This window comes from Cavia porcellus, unplaced genomic scaffold (assembly GCF_034190915.1).
Source record: "Cavia porcellus strain 051 isolate PalLab524CR breed Dunkin Hartley unplaced genomic scaffold, mCavPor4.1 scaffold_26, whole genome shotgun sequence".
NCBI lineage: Eukaryota > Metazoa > Chordata > Mammalia > Rodentia > Caviidae > Cavia > Cavia porcellus.
Genome location: NW_026947509.1, coordinates 51,224,722 through 51,248,095, shown reverse-complemented (window position 1 = coordinate 51,248,095; position 23,374 = coordinate 51,224,722). Strand labels below are relative to the sequence as shown.

Sequence of the window (23,374 nt, the reverse complement as noted above, 5' to 3'; positions counted from 1 at the left end):
AAAAACAAAACTTCAGAGGAGAATCATCATTTTCCCAAATAATAGGGAAGACACATTTATCAGAATGATAGACCATGCAAAAAAAGAGGGGAAAAAGCCAAAAAAGAATATACAACATGCAACATAAATAAAATGTTTGATATAAGCATACAAACCAAATATACATCAAGTTTATAATATCATCAAGTACCATACATATAAAATATATGATAGGACACAATATAAATCTTTCAAAATGGCAAAGAACAAATATTATAAAAGCTACACAACTGTAAATTGCAAGTTTAGAATCAATCTAAACGAATTCATTCATATACTGTAGACTGAAGCTGAAGCCATCATTAATGGAAATTTATAATTTCATGTGCATTTATACTTAAAGATGTCCTCTTTTTAGAAGAATAGAAATTAAGGTATGGGGATACAGCTCGGCAACACAGTGCCTGCCTGGTAAGCATGGGGTCCTTAGTTCAATTCCCATATGAAAAAAAAAAAAAAAAGAAGAAAGAAGAAGAAATACCACCAAGTTAAAGAACAAAAATTAACAGGAAATAAAATGTGATAGAATTTACTGAAACTAAACTCATAAAAATGACTCCTCACTGCACTGTAATAAGATTTTCTGACGCACTTGACTGCAAGTAAGTGGAACTAGAGAAAGCAAACTGCAGGTGGGGAGAGTACTGGCATTTAATTAAGCAAGTTCAAACACCCACAGCTTCTTTGGAGTAGATCCAGTTAGTTTGGCTACTCAGTCCAACATTCCTCTAGTGGCCAAACCAATTTTCTTTCTTTTGCAGGACTGTTTCTTATCCCTTACACTGTGGCTGATCTCCTCATAGAAAACCATGTCCCTGGACAGAGTAAATATTTAAAGTGCAGGCTAAATCAACAAGAACACATCTCCATATTTTTCAAACTAATAGGTGAGAGAGGAGAGAAGAGAGGAGAGGAAGAGAGGAGAGAGATCCTCCTCTCTGAAAGAATTCACACACAAAAAATATAATTTCAGCACACATGTTTACTTTATTTGTAACCTTCAGGTCTAGTACAATAATGTAACTTGTACAATTAGGACCATCCAGGAAGGAGAGTGCCACATTGGTTTTGGCTTCAGAAGAACTCCAGTGTTGCCAGACTGTATCTTCATTTTGGGAACCAATGAATATCTTAATTTTGCTTAAAGTAGTTTGACTTTGGAGTTTTCAATTAACAAATGCCTATTTTGTTCTATCAAATTAGAATATATTTTTCATAATATTGCTGTTGATAAGGATGCCACTTAAAGAGCACTGTATTCTTATGTCTGCTCTAGTAACTGGTTAAAATTAATAGTTTTTATTTTTATGTAATAGTACTTAAAGGATAATTTCATTATGTGCAACAATTTCATTCTATAGATTAAAAAATGCTTACAGAGGTAATATGATTTCCCTAAAATTACATATATAGAATGATTTGTAACAAAGATTTATATACTGCCTGGTTGACCTCGGAGGCTGAAATTTTATCCACTCCATTTTATTTTGGGAAACTAATATGTCACGAATGCTTTAAAATATTGGCTTGGCACAGTGGTGCAAGCTGATAACCCCAGCAGTATGGGAGATTGAGGAAGGAGTCTCTGATGTCCCACTGGGGCACTGTAGCAAAATCTTATTTCAAAACAAAATTTTAAAAATAAATAAATAAAAAGGGCTAGGAATGTAGCTCAGTGCCAAGACCCTTAGGTCAATCCCTGTACTGCAATATTAAATTAATTAATTAAAAATTTTCCCAGTGGAATATACTTAAGTAGTCAACAACTTAGATAAATATTTATCATATAAATGTTCCTCACACTAGTTTTTATAAAATGGTTAAGATATAAGAAAATAATGATACATATATATACACACATATAAAACTACAACATATAATTATATAACTGTTTATAATTATATAAAGAATTACATTATTTTTAAGATAGTATTGTCAAAAATTATTAGTGTTAAGGAAAAATAAACAGAATGAGAAAAATAGCAAAATTATACTGTATAAAGACTTTATTGAAAATTAATCATAGGAACTAAATCTGAACTGACTGTTTAGGTAGTAGAATGATTCACTTTACTTTTTCCCTTCCATATTATAATTTCAAATTTCATGGGATATATACATATATATTAATTCTTATAATCTACAATATTTTGAATGAATAATGAGATCAAAACATAATTCACAATATCTACCAAGAGACCTCATTTTCACTCCCTAAGATTCTCCGGTGCGGAATGGACAAGAACAGTGGTCATCAGGCTGATGAAAGAAACATTAAGCCCTGGAAACATCAGCTGCTTTCAATATGTGGAGGTAATGACCTGCAACTTGGTATTAAGGTATAACCATAATAAAATGTTTGGGCTCATTAGGAGGAAAATTAGTATTTCAAACATTTTTAGTTCTGATACATTAGCATCTCTCTTAGGACAGACATATGCAGCCCTGTGCAATAGGTCATTATGCCATTTCTTCAGTGCCTAATGGCACAATTCAGGCAAAAAAACTATAGAGTTAGAATGGAAAAAAGGAGGTAAAATCTGAAAATTCTCCAGGAGTCTGGAAAAGAAGGAAATACAAAGTAGGCCAATGTAGTTAGACCTAAAAGGTTCTGATTCCCCATGAAATCAGGAACAAACAAAAATAGAACTAGTGTTGTATTTTAAATGGGTTCAAAAGGCCTATATTTGTAGATCACTGACATTTGCTATTTAATTTAGATTCCTAGGAGCAAAAAATGAGACATTCCCATTATTTAGAGGTGTACAAATCCAACTCACACCTCTTTTGAGTTTAGGTCTTCAGTTCCCTCTACCCACTGGATATCTCCTTATCTCAATGTCAGCTTATTCAAAGGCAAACTAATTGTTTCTTCAAACTTGATCCTTTGGTTCTACTTCTCATTTCAATAAAAGGCTCCGCATGCCCTGAAAATGCCAGAGCTGGTTTTCCCATTCTCCATCCCTTTCCTCTGAATCCAGTTCCCTTGAATTCTGCCTCCATGCTACACAGTCACTTATGTCAGGCCCCTATCATCTCACACAAGGACAACTGCCAAAATTCCCCATCTTCAGTCCCACGTCTTCGAAGGCCATTCTTGGAGCAATGGCTCACAATTAGGGGTAGGTTTTCCACCCACAATACATTTGGTTTAGATATCTTTGTTATAATCAAAGTGAGCGTCACTGAGATTCTGTTGTTTAAGGCCAAGGAGGCTGGTAAATGTGAAACACAGGACAGCAGCCACCCTCAGAATGGAATGAGAAAGGGAAGTAAAAATAATTAAAATGTGCTCCTGAAGGTAGTTGTGTACTGCAAACATGTACTAATAATAACGTTAAAAATTAAAAACTTATGCCAGTCTAATTGTTCATTAAATCAGTATTGTCATGGTTGACAAACCCTGCAAAGACTATGGCAGAATAATTTTTCAAATGTAACTTTGAGCTTCTCCTTAATCTGCCTTTTTGTCTATCAGCTCAAATTCCACACATATTACTGTCTTAGCTGTTCTTCAAATAAATCATACTTATGGATTATTACTAAACAGATAACCAGGTAGCTATATAACAAAAATTAAATACTTGAAGAACAGAAGTTGTTTAGTGTTATTTAATTTTAATTAGTTAAAATAAACTTGTTCATGCAGGGTGCAAGTCATCACCTTGAGCATAAGATAAAAGACACACAGTGGAGTATTACCCTTCCATAAAGAAAGAAAGATAAACGTGAGTCATTTGTAGGAAAATGCTGCACCTTAGACCATAATGTTAAGGGAAATAAATTAGATACACCAGTTTAAATGTCACATGATTTCTTTTATACAACAAATCCAAATTATAAATAAAAATCAGACTAAAAGAGACATAATAAGAAGTAGTGTGATAGATGTTTCTCAGATGGGAAGAGGATCCAGAGATGAACAGAGGGGAGAGAGAGAAGGGAAAAGGGATGATAAAAGGAATTCACATGTGTCATGGACATGTCCCAACACCACACAGAACTGTAAGCTTTATGTACTGCAAGAACACACCAATAAAAAACTAAAGAGGAAAAAAAACACATTATTACAAAAAGTGTTTTTGGACAAGAGTCTCTCTTGAGTCTCATAAACCTAGGAAATGTTTTAATGAATGAGTGAATGAATGACAGAATGAACAAATCATTCCTTACATAGCTGAACACTCCAAGCAAAATTTCTGCTAAGGTTTGTGACTAAGGTCTCTCAAAAATTATACTAGATATTTTCATCAATTTTTTAAAAATTTAGTTTTTTTAGAGCAGTTTTAGGTTCATAGAAAAGTTAAAAGGAAGGTTTCCTAAATTTCCCTGCCCCCTTGAACATGCACAGCCTCCTCCACTAGCAGCATCTCCCACTAGGCTGGTTATCAGAGAACCAACTGGTAAACCTATGTTGACCTTCACAATCAGCCAAAGTCCATAGTCTTGCTTTTGTATATTCTATAGCTTTGGACAAATATATATGTGTCCATCATTACAGTACCATGCAGAGTATTTTCACAGTCCTAAAATTCCTTTATGCTTTATTTATTCACACTTCCCTCTCTCTAATCTCTACTGATGCTTTCTACTATTGCTATAGTTTCCCAGAATGCCATAAAGTCAATCACAGAGAATATGTCATTTTCAGACTGACATCTTGCAATATATCTCCAACATTATTTTGCTTTTTGGTAGCTCACTTCTTTTTAGGGTTGAATAACAATCCTTTGACCTGATATACCACGCTTTACCCATTTACTTGCTGAAAGTCATCTAGCTTGCCAATTTCTTCTGTGATGAGCAAATCTGCCGTAAACACCCTCATGAAGGTTTTGGTGAGAACATAAGTTTGCCCCTATCTGTCTTTTCTCAATGCTGGAACAAAATATACAATACCCAAACTTAAAGGCGAAAAGGAGTAGACAGCTCACAGTTTGTGGAGGTTAGAGTCCATAGATGGCTGTCTCCAAGGCAAGTTGGCACAGCAGAGAATAGTTCATGGTAGCCACAAGGCAACAAAAGTAACAAGGGAGAGAAAACTCTTACTGTCCCTTATACCCTTAATCCTACCAGAACTCTGCCAAACCAATCAGTGGACTGATTTACTAATCACACATCCCTACTCCCAGCTTCACACACTCTCGATCCAATCACCTTTGAAAAAGGCTTTCAGGGAACGTCTACACGCAAATTGTAACACCTTCATTGATTTTTAGGTTTTTTGATACTTTTCTGTCATCAATAGTTATCTATTGTGTATATAAATTTTGATTTATGAATTACATTCTGTTTCAGCAAAGAAAAGGACAAATACTTTGCTTGTTTGAATCTCCCACACAACACCTAGGATAATGATTTTTGTTTTGTACATATTAAATAATTATTCTGGTAGTATTGAGTGTAGATCAGCCCAACTTCCTACATGCCAACAGAGAAACAACATTGCGGATTTCTGCAGATAAAGGTGAGAAGGTGTTTCAATAAATCACCGAGTCTCCCTATTTTGAGAACAATTTTTGAAACTAACATCTCAAGGAGAAATGGAAATTAGTGCATTCTGCCTTTGGCAATGAACCTCTTCTAAAAGCACTAAAGATAAATTTTCTGACTCTAATGTGAATTTACTTCATTTTCCCTGTCATTATTGGCATTATTTCAGATATTCATGTATGAGATCTTCGCCTCATAAGCCCTTGGTGTTTCCATCTGATACGCTGGTCCCAATGCAGCAATCTTTAGTGACATAATTACAGAGGAACACACTGTATCCTCAAAGCAGGAAAGTAGGGTTTCTGCTATATGAAGGAATGACCAACAAGATATAAGGTAAGAATAAAACAAAACTGAAGAGAGAGTGGTATCATGTTTTGCAGCTTGGCACTTCTATGTACGTTAAGGGAAGATTTCTGCTTTCTTGTTGAGCCTCTTGCAACTAAAGAGTCACAAAAAATTCTCAGAGTCTAGAAATACTAGATGCTGAAAGGAAATTATTATTTTCCTAAAAAGTCATCTAAATGATGTATATATATTGTTTTTCTCAATCACTAAAGAAAGCATCAGTGATTACTGATATATTTCTGAAAGAAAATGTAAAGGTTTGCTTGTTCCAAGCTATATAAAGGTTTGTTAGTTCCATAGAAAAAGGAAGGCTTGAGAAATTAAGAAACTTGTCTAAGCCTTTGCATGAAATTCTTTACCAGGATTGTGATTTAAGTCTAATGCAAACACACTCTAAATCTTTATCTTTTATAGGAAGGAAGGCCAATTTTAAATTAAAAAAAATAATTCTGTTATCATCTCTATCACTTAGATCTGTCGTCACTCAAAAACATGCTAAAAAGACTTGCACTGCCAGTCACAGCGAAGTAATAGGAACCTTGTATATCCTTCTCGCCTAATTACCAGAAAGAAAATTAAAATAGAGGAAACAAGACTCCGTACATAAGACAACAAAGGACAATAATCACTAAGAGACAGAAGAGTAATGAAGGGAGCATCAGAAGATTGCTGTGATGCACCAACCTTGACAATCTCAGGAGGAAGAAACTGATACAGAGCTTGGCCCTCTCCTTAAAACGAGGAGATGAAGATGAGTCTAGGGAAACTGAGGCCACTCCAGCATGCAAGGCGCTGTACAGCATAGGTAACTTGTTCAGAAAGAGCCCTCGAAGTCTTCAGAGTAACTTCCTCTAGTACTGTATTTACCTGTGTATTATTTGGCATATACATGTGTGGGAACCATCTATGAGCCTGAAAAGTACAATCTGGAATGATTAGACAGGGACCCGGCAAAGGTTCACATGCAGGGCTCAGACTGCCGTCCTCCCCAGAAGCTAGGATGAAATGTTTCAAGATTAGGAGTCATAGGTAGATTAGAACACACAAAGAATGGTCTTGCTTCAGTACTGTGGAAGTAGTGAATCCTAGACTGATCACTGTTCTAAACTCATCTAACAAGATTTGAAAGCATACTGTTTAAACACTAAGTTATCTAACAGTATCCCAAAACAAAGCTGATCAGTATTTACAGGAATAAAACAATTCAGGCATCCAGCCAGCTTAACCTGAAGAATTTATGAGCTTTTAGGTAATACTTCTACTTTATATACAGGAAAATGGAGGCTGTTTCTGATTCATACACATAGGTAAATGGTAGCTTTAACTCAATCTGAATCCAAATCTATTAGATAAACAAATAGAAAGTTAAAAAAATTAACATGAAAATCAAATGGAGGCTCCTTAGTCTGAGCTTTTTAATTTAATTTTGATGCAACCTATATTTGAATTTGAAATAGTGATCTTACAATCAACAGAAGTGGAGGTGAAAACGAAAGGCATAAGGCAAGAAAGAGGAAGGTGTGAGTGGCTGTGAACATAAAGATGAAGAAAAACCTGACTAGACCTCAGAGTTTGTCATTTTTTCTATTAAACTAATATGAGATTTCACAAAGATAATAGCCCTCTAGCTCAGCATTAAAGCAATCATGTCATAAATATATACAATGAGGGGCTGGGGATTTAGCTCAGCGGCATAAGCACCTGCCTTGCAAGCAGGCGGTCGTGAGTTCGATCCTTGGTACCGATAAAAATGAAAATGAAAATGAAATGAAAAAGATAAATATATACAATGAATGCTAATACAACCATACAACCAAGTAATTGATATACATACTGTATAGAGACACACACGCAGTATATATTTTTCTGACATGACTCCAACTTGAGAGATTTTTGCTGCTGTCCACAAACTTATCTTTTCTGAATTTATTTATTCATACAAAAACTTACAGCATATACACTTATATTTAAATGGAGCCTGCCTTAATAAGCATACTTCCTAAAACAACCTATGATGATGAGTAATCCAATTTGAGATTTAAAGATCATTCAAATGATTTTAAGTGCAAATTTGACAGCTGCCAAATTTCTACAGCTTTGTTCCACTTAATCAAGCTTGCTCTAAATCCATCCCTTATTATTATCTATTTATTATTATTTTTTGGCATATTCCGTTTTTGTTGTATCACTAACACATTTTCTTTTGTTAGAACAAGCTGACTAATGGAATTTGTATTTTATTTGCATGCAATTTTTAAAGATGATAGAATTACTCTACTTTTTAAAAGAGCTTTGATAAAATTCATAGTCATTCATCAAGTATTGATCATGCAAGCACTCCTTGTTAGGGCCAGGTGATGAAGTGAAGGAGAGAACGGAAGAGATGTGACCCGAAAACCAGTAAGACATGGAGCTAGAACCTTGGGAGCAATGCAGTCATCTCAGAGAAGCTGATTTGTGAAACTCCTAAGCAAAATGACATGTATTTCCCTGTAGTTGTATTTGAGAAATATTTACAGATAAGAATAAAATAGAAAACACTTGATAACAGATATCATGTTTTCTTCTCAAACTCCGTTCTTCCCTGAGTAGACAAACATTCTGTTTGCTAAGCTAGAATTAAGCTTACTCCCACTATGTACCTCCTATTCCTAAATCAATAAATAGTAATCCTGTGAGGATATGAGATAAATAGCATGTGATATTGTTGGAGCAGTTTTTGCATAAATTTGCATAAGAAACTGAAGATCACTGGACCCCCTGAAGAGTAAAAGCTAGCCACCCTTGATACTGCACTTGAAATAGTATACCAGGGATGACAATTTTAATGATGCAGGTGCTTATATTCATTAATCTGTTGTCTTTTATCAAGGGAGGAAGTCAGTTCTTTTATATTCTCAGAGTAATGGAGAGAGGAAGGCAGGGAATGAAAATTAAAAGAATATAAGACTTGTTGCAGTGACTAAAAGTCAATGAGGGACTTGAAATCCTGGATCCCACATCAACAGCTGATGTAGGCTCAAAGTGCAAACTTCCAGACACATCTATTTTGTTCCTGGTTGGAAAAGCTAAGATGTTTTTATTCTCTTGATTTCATCCCCCAAACATTTATACAGATCCCTGTGAAAAATGTGTAACATTATATATCTAGTAATTTCAAAATAATCATGTAATTGCTTAGCGATAGCTTTATGAAAGTACAAATGTTTACATTCATGGGGAATAAAAGAAATTAGCAAAATTTGGAGAGGAGTGTTAATTACTGGTTTTAATAGCATTGTTTCTGCTCTTTTATCACCACAGAAAATATTACATGTGTTTCCAAGCAAATTTTACTAGATCTGTTTTATGTATTGCAACAGTAACCTAAGGTATAACTGTATTTGGCAAAAGTCTTCTTCAAAGTGGCCAATTATTATTGATTAATGTAGTACTCACTGAAGTAAGATTTCTCGGATAACCTGCAGTGAATTTATTTTCTTTTAATATGTAAGTAAATACAGTTACATAAATTCAGAGTAATTCTACAATGTACATAAAGATGATAATTTGTGATAGGTTTGTGTCATCATAATATTTATACTATTAATGTTCTACTTATGACCATAAGCTACATCTGGCTCTTGCTATTTTGAATAAACAGTATAAAATACCCTAAAAATTATAATTTGAGGGGCTGGGGATTTAGCTCAGCGGCATAAGCGCCTCCGTTGCAAGCAGGCAGTCATGAGTTCGATCCCTGGTATCGATAAAAATGAAAAAGACAAAAAAAAATTATAATTTGATACATAGAAATAGACTACAGGGTAAAGCTATATACATTTCACTAAAAATTCATAAGAATTGTACTTTTTTGGGCTGTGCTTCTATTTGTTACCTCTAATAGTTCAGAAACTTGTTTTTCACCGGTGAAAAGGATGTAGTCATAACACAGTCATACACCATCAGGGTGCTGGGAGAGAAGTGGAATTCAGGACTATTGCCAGTTACTCATTAAAAGCACAATTTGCGTTTTCTTTTGTGACAGGAACAAACTTGAAAGTCATTTTTGCTCTGAACCATAACCTTCACTTGGTCCAGCGAATTTCTATAGTTAACTAAAAGCTGAACAAAGGTTGGCCTTTACTTTGTTTCCTTGACTACTACAAATCTTGACACAGATATTTTTCTCAGGTCCACATAGGGATATGACGGTTGTCTGGAGAGTGCCTGTCTACAAGCTGGCCTGTCAGGGTTGCTTAGCCCTGAATTTTAGATGATGCAATCCACACGCACACTTCAGGCCCTCATAACCACCCTTTTTCCATATTGAAAGGACTCCAAGATAAGAGGTTTATAGGGATCTTCAGTTATACTGGAAGCCTTCAGTCATTGTCCTAAATCTGAAATCACTTGGTTCCAGGAAAGGCAAAATCCCAGAGGCCAAAGATTAGCAAGACAGAGACAATCGTGGGACTAAAACCATACCTCCTCCACCCTAAAGATTCCAGAACCATGGCACCAAGACTGAGATAATAGTCCATAGGACCCCATTCCAGCTTTGTGAGTAAAGCAGAACCTTTTCTTTCTTTCTCCCAACTTTCCAAGTAAAGCTTTTTCTTCTGTAAATGTGCGCTTTAGTTTAATTTCCATTTCTATTAAAGCAAGGACCTATGCTGCCCAATAGCAAAACAATCATATTTCATAGAAGGTATGAAATTGTATTCATGTAGTGCCCTTTTGAGAAAGTAAAGTTACAATCTCATAAGACATAGATTTTATATTGCCATTTTAGGTACATAAACATCACATAATAAAATATTAATATTAATAATTTGGTTTCTTTCATAAGTATATATTTCAGTATATAAGCTAGAAGTATTTCTAAGTCTCAGCTTAAGAACATTTTGAGTAATTGTGTCTAATTCTAACATCAACCCCATCAAAAGGAAGCTAAGTCTATATTTAAGGTTCACTGTGGTTCACATTTTTTTCAGCAAAGATGGCACAAAAGGACTAGAAGCAAATAGGAATTTAAGTGACAAATGAAAGTACTTCTGCTTCACCATCACACAAATAGCAAGTCAGAGAACACTTGCCACTTCATAAAAACAAGAGAAAGGAGTACAGAAACATTACTATTGTATGAAAATATGGTAAATTTAAGCTTCTGAATGTAATCTAGATATAGCAGGTTAGAAAACTGTTGAGCTTTTAGATACAGCTATAGAAACCAATGAGATGAAAGGCAAGAGGATGGTAATGACTGAAGACTGGAGACACAAAATGATGGTCAAAGTTACTACAGGAAATTTCAGCCCATTTTGCTGGGAGATGCAATTTCTAAAACATTTTTTACACAGGCTCACTCTGGTTATACAACTTAAACCCCTTCCAGAAAACGGGTAGATTCTCCCACTCTGACAATAGTGTGGCATGTTAACTAACAGTCACTTATTAAAGTGTGGATTCATAGGGTCACATTCACCAGAGAGCGTACAATTAAGTGAGGAAAATCACATTAAATAGATAATCAAGTTTTCCCGTAATTATGCTTATGAGTAAATTGGTGTGACAATTCTTTTTGATCTAATTATGTGATTCAGGGACAGTGTACATTATCTCTATTTTGTTAAAAGACCTAAAACTCTCAGGTGTTTTATTACACATGTTGTTTTTCATATTTTTTAAAAATCACAAGAGAGTTAACATTGATTACAACTTACTATTATGGAAAGGTGGTATATAATTTTATGTTGATATTGACTTTTGTGCTATGAAACTTGTTTAACTGAACCTGTGTTAGAAAATGATTTGCCTCAATGGTCAAATATTCTGAGCAGTGACATTATTTCTTATAAAATGGTAAACAAATTTTGACTATTTGAGGCAGCTATCAGTTTAGAACAACCGTGAGGAGACTGTGAGATGCTATAAATTTTTAAATAAAATTTAAAGGCAATAAGAGACACCAAATTTCTTCATGTCACATTGCCCTAACTGCATCCTATTAAATATCCTTTGAGTTTTAATCTAGTGACTTTCTGATATTTTCTAATCAATATTTGTAAACAATTTCTGAAATAAGAATTGTAAGAAATTTTAAAAAGACAATACTATGTTGTTCATAGGTAGGGTAAATTTAAACATCTTGGACACTACAGATAGTGCTATGCAGTTATTAATAACTTGCCTCAACTATGCCATATTTAAGTAATGAAAACAACCAAAATTACCAGTTATCTACCAAATGCAAGATATTCCACCTGCTTAATCTACTCCTAGATCAGTGAATATGTCCTGGACTTCCTGTTCTACCACAGATGATGATCTTCCTCCAGGAACTTAAAACTTTGTTGTTGACTCTGCTTGGATCTGTTTGCTTCTTTTTTCTTTAAATATCATTTTCTCAGGGTGCTCATCTCCCCAAGCTATTCTACCCACTATCACTTCAATACCCATTTTTCACTCTGATATTCTTGATAGAATTCTTCTTTTTTTGTGGGTAGTACATTGACTGTATTTTAAGTTTAAACATGGAATGTGGCATCAAACAAATATAGCAATTGCAAATAGTTCAATTAAGCAAATCATTTCCATAGCAATCACTTGTTTTAAGCTTTAGGATTCAGAATAAACTGAATTGTGAATTAGGTTAAATAAAAATTCACTTCAATGTATGAAAACTTATTCCTGATAGTATCCACTTGTTTACTTACTTTTTCTGGTTCTTATTACATTATAAGGTTACTAAAGACAATATTTAGTATTCTTCCTTGCTGAAAACTCAGCATTTACAATAGTGGGTGCTATGGTTTATGCCTATGTGGCCCCCAAAATCTCATGCAGTCATGGAGGCAGCTGAATCTAGCATTTGTGGTTGGTGCATTGTCTATCACTGGGATTGGTAGTGTGGATCCTGTACCCATCTGTGGTCAGAGCAACATACAATATCTGGGAGGCAAGAAGGCATGTTTCTTCCCATTTTTGCACTTTCACTCTTGCTGCCTTTGGCCACCCCGAACAGCTGTCCCAGTGCCATGCCAGCCTGCCTTGGACTGAATGGACTCAGCTCATAATGGACTGAAATCTTTAAAAACTGTAAGATAAATAAACCTTTCCTTCCCTATTTTTTTCTTTTTTTTTGTACCCGGGATCAAACTTACAACCTCGCACTAGTTGGACAGGTGCTTAGGCCACTGAGCTAAGTCCCCCACCTTTTCTTCCCTAATTTTGAGTATCAGGTATTTTGTCTCAGCCATGAGGGAAAAATAACTCGAGACAGTGGGCAAGATTTACATAGTCAATGCTTAGAAAGAATTTTTAAGTAGAAACCTCATTACTGAACTTCACATATATGGTAAAAACTTTTTCAATTCAAATCAAATGATCCATATATAGAAAAAAATATTAAATTTATGCTAAAAGAGGAATTACCAATAAATATGATAATTGCATTGCCTCTAACTTTCATATACCTGGTAAAAAATGATACATGTCTGAAACCATGCACCTTGCAGATTGTAGGAATTACTGAAGTTTAAAATTTGGGAATAGAGAGAAAAGATGTTTACCTAAGGAACTCTAGAAAGGGTAAAGGTCTCTGTATTGGCCCTGGAGAGATCCAGGTACCATGAAGAAGGAGGAAAAGATAAAGTATGATGTAAGAGAATAAAAGAAGAAAACAACTTCCTGAACTCAAAATCCAGTGTTTTGGGTGGGATAGGGTGAAAGGAAAGTGGATTGTTGGGGGCTACAGATTATAAGTTGAGTCTAGAGGACATCTAAGGTCATTCTTGTCCTACTCTTTCAGCCAGATTGGAACTCAGAGAGTCCCTGCTTTTTCTGTTCACAGCTAAACCCTACAACTAACACTGTGGAGCTCCGCAGGCAGGATAAGACCTGTGAGGACTGAGGATAAGGACCTTTAAAGCAACACAGTAGTCATAGTAAATAGTTTCCTCTGAGGAAACTACAATCTCCTTACTGATGACTGTCTCATCCTTGCAAGCTTTGTTCTTCTTACCAGCCCACTATAATTGCCTTTACCCTTCACCCATTGTTCTTGACACAGATGTAATCAATAAATACCAAGGTTCTGGCTGCCTAGAGCCTTTTGCTCCCCATGAGCAGCTGATTATATGGATTCCTGTTACATTACTATTTTGTCTCTTGCTCTTTCTTTCCTCTGTGAGCTGCAACACCTTGCAGGAGGTTGAGGTCCTCTGCAGGGGTCCCTAACAGTAGATCACTGCACCCCAGACCTGGCATATTTGTCACCCTGCAAGAGGATTGGACTGAGGCAGTCACCTTTTCAGTGGAGAAATGGCAGATGGAATAGACTCACAAGCACTCTAATCTCCATACCAGGCATGGTGACTGAGCTATTTCAGGCCAGGGATTCAGAGAAGTCAAAAGGAGTGAAACAGTTTATGAGACAACACTACTATACTCTTAGGTTTTGAAAGCAACTATGCTCTAGTTTCTGCAAGTGGGAAACTGTGAGGAGAGAGAAGTTTTCCCAGACACACACACAGATAAGTAGCCACACCCCCAAACACATATAATCAGTATTTCACTTGTGAGTCATTCACTGTAGCATCCATGAACACAGGAAACTCCCATGTGGCAGGGCTGGGGATGCTGCAGAGGGCAGGGGACCTGGGACTGCATCAAATAAATGGATTAGAACATGGAGTGTGGGTGTTGTATAGAAGGCAAGGCAGAGACTGGTGTCCAGCTCAGAGGATTTCTAAGGTTGCACTGGGAAAAGGCTTGGGGAGGGCCAGGGCCCCACTCTAGGCATAGAACAAATGACATACACAACAAATAAGCATGCACAACATCAGGAGCAGTAGGCAGGGTTGGTCCCACTGAGAGGAAGCCCTGGAGACACAGGGGAGAAAAGGGTGAATGGTGGTTTCAGAACAAAGCAGGTGCTTCCCTGTTACCTCCCTAAATAACAGAAAGGCCTAGATGGCCTGAGGACTGGCCTCCACCCTCCACCCCACGCTAGCAGAAGTGACCCTCTGTGGATCCTGAGAGCAGGACAGTTCTACAAGCAGGTTTGAGACAGAGACAGATAGAGGATTCTGGGAAGAAGGACACAGAATAGCACCTGGGCACCTATATTCTGGCAATGTTCTAGGTAAGGAAGAAGGGAAGACAGGGAGATGACCACCATGTTTGCTTGGCAGTGAAGGGAGCAGGCGTGGGTATGAGATCCTGGGTGGAAGTTGATGGAGAACTGGGAGTTGGACATCAAATTCCTCCCAAAATGACTGAGACAATAAGAATGTGAGACTGTCGCTGAGGCCTACATTTGTCATATCCAGAATGTAGTTTGTAGCCAGGAGGCAGACCTAGATGAATCTGCCCCTCACCACTTTGGGCAGGCACTTGAGTGGTCCAAGGAGGCAAAGTACATGGCTGCTCGTAATAAGAATGTAACTTCAGTGCAGAGAGATGTTTTAGTTACTTTTTTTTTGGGGGGGGGGACAAAATAACCAGCACCCAAAGTTAACAGAGGAAAGGCTCATTTAGCTCACAGTTGGTAGATGTTTCAGTCCATAATTAGCTGGCCCAAAGGCAGGGCAGCATTGAAAAGGAGAAACTGTTCATGGTGGGCAGAAGGTAGCAAACCAAGCAAGAGACAAAATAAGCCTCTTTCTGTTCCTTATATTGTATCCAAACCAATCAGTGGAGTAATTTAGTAATCCTAGCATCCTTAATCCTAGCATTGCATCATTAATCGATCACAAACTCTAAAAAAGCCCCACCTATGAATGCATGGGGTTTTGGGGGACATCTAGACACAAGTCATAACAAGACAGTTCTGTGAATTAACACTACAAAAACTGTGTAAAGTTTGTTGTTGTTGTTATTATTGTTATTGTAAAGAGCAAGAGACAAAATAGTAATGTAACAGGGATCCTTATAACCAGTTGCTCATGGGGAGCAAAAGGCTCCTGTCTGTTCTGGGATATCTCTTTATTTTCCAATTATTCCTTGCTTATTTGTGTTGTTTTTATTTTACTTTATTACGATTATCCCCTTTGTCTTCTTCCCACTTTTACTGCTTTTTTTCTCTTTTGCTTTTTCATTCATCCCTCACACATATGTGTTCCAAAAACTTCATAGCCTCTCTGTCTTTAAATACTTTCCACCTATTTGCATACCTATGCTTACCTACACAAATATTCTCACAACGTGCCCCTCTCAGAGTTGAGATTTACCCTGGCTATAAAACAATTCCAACAGTCTTACCTCCTGTCTTTTTTCCACTCTGAACATGTTTCTTACATCCTCTTCCCACTGACATAGCACCTTACTTTTATCACTTCCCCCAACCATGCAGATCACAGACAAACTGCAGTTAACAATATAGTCTGTGAGGTATTCTAAAAAGGGAAAATTATTTTAAAACTTTTATGTTTAGAGATGGTGTATGGTTAGAATTGTTGATGCTGTTATACTGGTAGAAATTCTCTCCTTCTAGAAGTGTGACTGCATCTAACACAATTAAATTGAATAGGTGGAACTGGTTGGCAATATCTCTTGACAAATAAAGCCAATATCACATCACTGGAAAACTGAAACTAACTAAAGAGCTCTTTATAACAGTAACACATTCTCTTCACTCTCTTTGATCTTTAACCCTCTGCATACATGTCCAAATCAAACATGAAATGACAAAGTGACAAATATGTCCAAAGATTCCAAACACTCCGCAGCAGGTAAAAGAAGCACCAACAGAGAGGATTTCAAAGACAAAAGAGCTGACCTGCTGTGATAATTACAGAAGAAGCAAGGAAACATGGTGAGCTCAAACATGACATTACTCAAAAGACAGTGAAACTAAAAAACAACATGAACGATGAGGTCATAAAAGAATAGATAAAAAATCAGGATAGCTGAAAAAAAAATGAATGACAAATTTACATAAAAAGGGACTCCAAGTCCTTGAAAAGGTGCCAAACAGAATTCAGAGTGATAAAGAATTCTCCTGAATACAAAAACAGCAGGCAGATGTGATCAACGTGAAGAAAGAATCTCAGACATCAAGGACAGAATAGAAACATACAATGATGTCCTCAAGGATACCTTAAAAATGACAAGAGAACAAGAAAAATTTACTTAGTAGTTTCTAGATAAAGCTAAAAAGACTAACCTACGGCCAGCTGAGCTAGAGACAAATTAGAGGCTAGCACACTTGGAATAAAAAAATCTTTTTACAGAAACCATAGCAGAAAATGCTCCAAGTATGAGAAGAGAACTCAGCACACATATAAGCAAGTCTACAGAATGTCAAATAACTATGATTGAAACAGAAACTGCCCACAATGTATCATAGTCAAAAATCTCAAATATCAACACAATGAAAGAATCTTAAAAGTTCACATAGAAAAGCAAAAAATCTTTTATTAAGAAAAGTTCATTAGGATTAAGTAGATATCAGAAAATAGAAAGATATACCTTCACTTGGATAGGATTGATACTGTCAAAATGGTCATGCATCTCATATATATATGAAATTCTAATAAAAATACCAACATTATTCCTCACAGAATTTCATTGTCTGTTGGTGGAAATGTAAAGTACCACAACCATGATGGAGAGCCTTTGTGAAGATTCTGCCAAAACATGAAAATAGGAATTCCATTTGATCCACCTCCTCCCATTTTAGGTATCTTTCTGAACGATTTAAAGAAATCAAAATATGGTGATACATGTTTATAACAGCTCAATTCATAAGCTAAATTTTGAAGTAGCCTATATGTCCATCAAGAAAAAATACATAAAAAAGTTCTACGTATAGAGTGGAGTACTATTCTGCATGCAGAAAGAGAAGTTCAGAATATTTGTAGAAAAATGGATATATCTTGATGCCAGAGTGTCATGTGAAATAAATCAGACACACAAGCTTAAATATCACCTTTTCTCTTATACAAGAAAATCAATGTAAGAATGAATTAAATTACAAAAATAATAGATAATTGGAAGCCAGGAGACAGAATTTTGTCTATGAGAAGGAAGCCAAAAGATTGAGGAGGAGAAGGTGACAAGGGAAGAGGGGACAAGGGAAGAGGGCATTAAAAGAATTCAGATGTGTTACGTACATGTATTAACACCCCACGATGAATATAATTATTATGTAGTCCAAATTTGTACTAATAACAATAAAAATTTAAAGAAACTGGGAGTAGATATATTCTTGACTGTATCGTTTATATTTTTGGTCATTTATACTGTCGAATTTCCAAGAACAAAGCAAAGTAGAAAGAGAGGACACTTCGAGCATATTATATAGTTTTCTAATTCATATTTGAAAATTTATTTATATAAGCTTGTTTTACATTTCTTATATTATTTCCTTGCCCAATAGAATCTATTTTTCTTGCAAGTTAAAGGGCAAGAAGATTATTTCATAAAATATTTAGTTTAAAAATACTATATAGGGACTAAGTGTTTAGGTCAGCAGCATAAGTGCCTGCCTAGCAAATGCAAGGCCATGAGTTCAATCCCTGTACAAAAAACAAAAGTTTAAAAAAATGTTATATATTACAGGGTAAACTTAAAAAATGTAAAGTTAATTTTGAGTGCAGAGGTGCACCGATATCATTCAAGTACTGTAGAAAATAAAAATGGCATGGTTCATGTTCCTAAATTTTCTATTTCTTTGGATGGACAAAATCTGTGCCAGTGTTTTTTAGCACACAATTAAAAGTTTTGAGTTATGCATCATCTAGCTGTAGTAATATAAAAGAATTGACATCAAGTATCGATATTATTGACCCAGCTAAATGGTAGCTGACATCAAGCTGGATTGCTGAACGATTAAAAAAAATTGAAATTCTTGTAGTGAATAAATACAGCCTGACATCATTTGTCCCTTAGAGGATCAATGCTACATAATCTAAACATTGTTTACATTTCTTGATATGAAATGGCCAGAAACTGAAATTGCTTTCTGTTCTATTTTCAATAATAAAAAAAAAATCAGGAGTCAGAAATTCTTTTGCTAAAATGGAATAGGGATAATATTTTTAGGTAAGTGATTGAATGTATTTGTTTATCAATGAATGAAGAAAACAATTCAAATTAATGCATTTATATAAATATAAATGAAAACATTAAAAAAGCAATTAACCTATCTAAGGTAAAATTTAAATCTCTTAAATACCTAATGACTACATGATATATGCTGATATGGAACAGACAAAATACTTCTATTTGAGTGATATCTATTTTTAATAGGATTTAGCTCACTTAATATAGTTAAAAGATTTACTTAGAATAATTTTAGATTTTTTTTGTTAAGGTGAAAAATATGTACTGCAGCTGTGTTTCTTTTATTGTTATTAGGTTAAAAATAGGTTAAATTTTGAAAGATACTACCAGAATCCAAAAGCTAGCAAGAAACTAATATAACTAGAATTTGATAATTTCAAATTCATGGAACAATATGATGTCATAGAAGTTTTCTAAGGAATAACTAATTTGTCCTTATTGCAAAATATTCTGTAGCTCACCACCTGCAGAATGTAGGGCAATAAATGATTATATCAATAAATGAATATCACACAATGTTGTAACATAATTCTGTGTTAAAATTGTTCAGAATTTTGCATATATTCCTTCATTACCTTACCAGAATACCTTACCGGAATATATATATATATATTAAAATATACAGTACTAGATGCTGGAGACATTGAGTCATACAACACTGAAATATCTTTTTCTCATTTCTGTTCATTGAATTCCAGTGAAGAGAAATTTCTGAAAAAGCAAACAGAAAGCCCCAAGACATTTGCTAACTATGACTCATAGTTCCTGTTTCTGTATCAGGATGACCAGGGTGGTATTTACTAATCTGATAAATCAGGGAAAAGGATCCGTTGAAATTAAAATGAAAAGCAAGAGTTCAATTTTTAAAATATTTAATTGAGATAACTGACAAAAATTTAAACAGATATACAATAGGCAGTGGTGAGTCTGGAATTCAGAGTAAGATCTACTTGCAAATTTTGAACCTGCAGATGCAATTAAATGTTGCAGCTTGAATAAGATGAACGAAGAAGAGAAACTTTTAAAGAACACGGTTTAAGACTAAGTCTTGAAATAGTTTAATATTTAACAGGTAAGTAACAAGGAATTCAGCACAGTAGATGAGAAGGATTGATTATGGATATTTCACTTCTCAGGACTCAAGAGAGAAGAACATTTTAAATGATGATGAAAAGTGAAGTCTGATAAGGATAGACTAGCTACAGAATATAATGATATGAAGAGCAAGAGCAGTTTCAGTGGGACGTCTACCCTGAAGTCTACACTGAAACAGATGAGGATGAAATGGTGTTGGAAATGTCTGGGCAGTGGAGAGGAGGAAGGAATGCATAAGTAGCCCGATCACTAAAACTTGATAGAATCTATGAATTATAGGGCAAAAAAGAAAAGAAAAAATAACATGAAGCCTGAAACTAAGTTACACGTAATGAACAAAAGTAGAGAATTTGAAAATAATTCATTAAAAATTATATGAGGAATATAGTATCAGGAGTCACTCACCCAAAGGAAAAATTAATAAATTTTAAGATAAATCAAGAAAATTACTCAGAATGCAACAGAGGGAACCAGAAAGCATAGAAAATATCTTTGAGGTTAAGGAATGTAAGATTAAATAACAAATTTCAATAAAAATACAAAAAGGAATTTCTAAAAGACAGACTAGAAAAAGATGATCAAAAAACAATATTTAAAGACAACCATGGCTGAAAAAGTTCCAGAACTGAAAACGAGAAGAGGAAAAGCAATATTCCCATGTAGACATATCACAGCAAAACCAAATATATGATATCAAAGATATGACATTATATCAGACAGAAAGTCAGAAACAGATTTTCCACATTGACAGTAGAATCTCATCCACAAGATTATTGCCAAAACAAAATGGAATTCTGGGATGGAAATAATATAAGGATAATTGCAGATATACAAAGTTAGAAAATTTACTAACTATACATTCTCTCTGAATGAACTACCAAAGGATATTCTCCAGCAAGAAGAAAATGAAACCTCGAACTAAGGAAGGAAAGTAAACAGGTCAGTTGTAGGCAATGAAATAATAAAATATATCAGTATGTCTAATAAATATAACATGATTATAGGATGAATTTGAAGGTGAGGATAAAGTGAAAAATAAAAGTAACAGGGAGAACGGAAAGAAATCCAAGAAGATTTTTAGCAAGGTCAACTTCCAGGAAAATGGAAACCAGAGGAGATTCTTTCCCATCGAGATACATTATTAATAGTTAATAAATACTTGCACTAAAGAAGAGATACATTAATAAGAATGTTCAATAAGGATTTGAGGAGTTGATCAGGAACAGTGTTGTAATAGTCCTTTTCCTGCTCTGCATACAGGACACATACAAGTCTATGGATTCTATAGTAGTTTTTAAAAACTCTTTCCTTATATTAAATTATTAATATTTTCCAGTAATCTCTGAACTTTCTTTTGATTTTTGGTTTTGATTTGTAAGAAGGCTATCTCATTAGGAATCACTGTAAAATAGATTCAAAATAAATAAATACTTTCAATGATAATTTAGTTCAAAATTAAGATATCAGAGCTCTAATATTATGAACACAGAAATACAATTTTACTTAGTTTTTCAGGGCCACACATGATTATTGTTTATATATCCCTTTATCTGCCTGTTGGTTGCTAGACTGATAATGCTGAATTTAACATTGTGATATCTGCTTACAAACTATCTCTGCTATAGAATTTTCCTAAAATTTCATTCATGTAGACAGCCACATGCAATTTTAGCTCATAAGGTATATGAGCACCTCTCCCTAGGGGCTTCAAACAATCAGCAAGGCTAATACCAAGCAACGAACTGCTATCTCTGCACCATACACACATTTGCTGCCACTAATTTGGTAATGTGTTTGAATGAGAACTGTGTCACAGTGACAAGTTTTCAACAGACCCTGAAAGTCCTTAGCATGTGCTTCATTTCAGAGTCATAACTGCTATCCAATTCAGGAAGTGTGTGACGCGACTCATTTTTAAACAAATTAATACAGGTGACCAAGAATTCTACTTATAAATATCAGTCATCATAACATTTCCCTTAAGACTTACTTAGTAAGTGCTTACATTAAAAAAGAGCTAGGTTAATAGAAATTTTCAATAAGGATTTAAGAAGTTGATTAGGAAGAGTGTTGTAACAGCCTTTTGATGTGAACAAAGTATGTAACAAAAGCAGATTAGTCACCCTGACATGGGACACCTGGACCTTGTATTCATTTTGCCCTTTGAAATACATATAATTAATGTGTACTTCCCTTCCTTGCTGATTTGGTGAATCTCACTTGGCTAGTTCAATATTTACTAAATTTCGTATTTAGAAAGTTGAATGGTGCATCTATTTCAGGTATGATATTACTTATCAAAATAAAATGCTTGACTTTCAAATTATTAGTTTACTTCATTTCAGAGTCTATTTAATTTTCCTAGGGCACGAGAAACTATGTTACTTAGTAGAATTTTACCATAAATATCATATAGATTTATAGTACTTAAATGTTCCTACAGTCTGCTAGAAATAAAATTTTGTTATCTAGAACCAATCTGTAATATATTTTTCAACTAATTGGCTCACTACAGTCTATTAAATGGACCCTTCTATACAAAGACAAATCCCTTTAAAATATAATTGTAGCTTAGTCTATCATTAAAATTCCCTGGACTGAGAATGACACTAGCACAGTTTCAGCTGGAGCAATCAACATTCTTTTAGTACATGTAATTTTTAGTGAGTATTTTTGTTATTTCTAAAAGAATATTAATGCATGATAGTAACAGAATTTTGTCTACACTGTTATTTTTAAGTTAGATGTAAATAACCTATCAGATTTGTGTTTCAGTTAATTGGAAAAGAAGATATAGAATTAGGACCTCACTCTACTGGGAACTTAGAGACAAATTAAAGTGTTAGAAATAATTATTCAGAGTTTGGAAAAATTTGAGGGGCCATCTATCTAGTCAAATCATATTTATCTGACAATGTAGGAAGTTATATCATTCATGCAGCATTATGATATGAACCATTTAAAAGATATCCTCAATGGGCTTAACAAAAAGCAAACTTTAGCAGTTTTTATGATTAGTGAAATCATCCTTATATCTGAATATATCAAATTGCAGATAAAATACTTTTGATATCCGTTTGTATGTTGTAAACTGAGACAAACTTTATTTCTCTAACTTTCTATTCAGGGTTCCTTTCAAATACTTTTTTAAAATTTCACATATACATTTTAATGCAATCTATATCCTGCTTACTTTTTTGAAGTCCAAATTACACAAAAGGTTCTTTAAAATGGGTGAGTGGAATTTAGTACAAGAGAAATTTTCATTACCCCTATTATTCTCCATTGTCTGCATGTGAGAGAATATGAGTTACAATTCTGCACTTCTCCATTATACATTCATCACTGT

At 34.7% G+C, this 23,374-nt stretch overlaps 1 protein-coding gene across 2 annotated transcripts in view; it reads right to left on the bottom strand.

Annotated features, from left to right (window-relative positions):
* The window catches only part of Spag16 (sperm associated antigen 16), a 997,476-nt gene that overhangs the window by 251,757 nt on the left and 722,345 nt on the right, over nt 1–23,374 (bottom strand). The window lies entirely within an intron of this gene.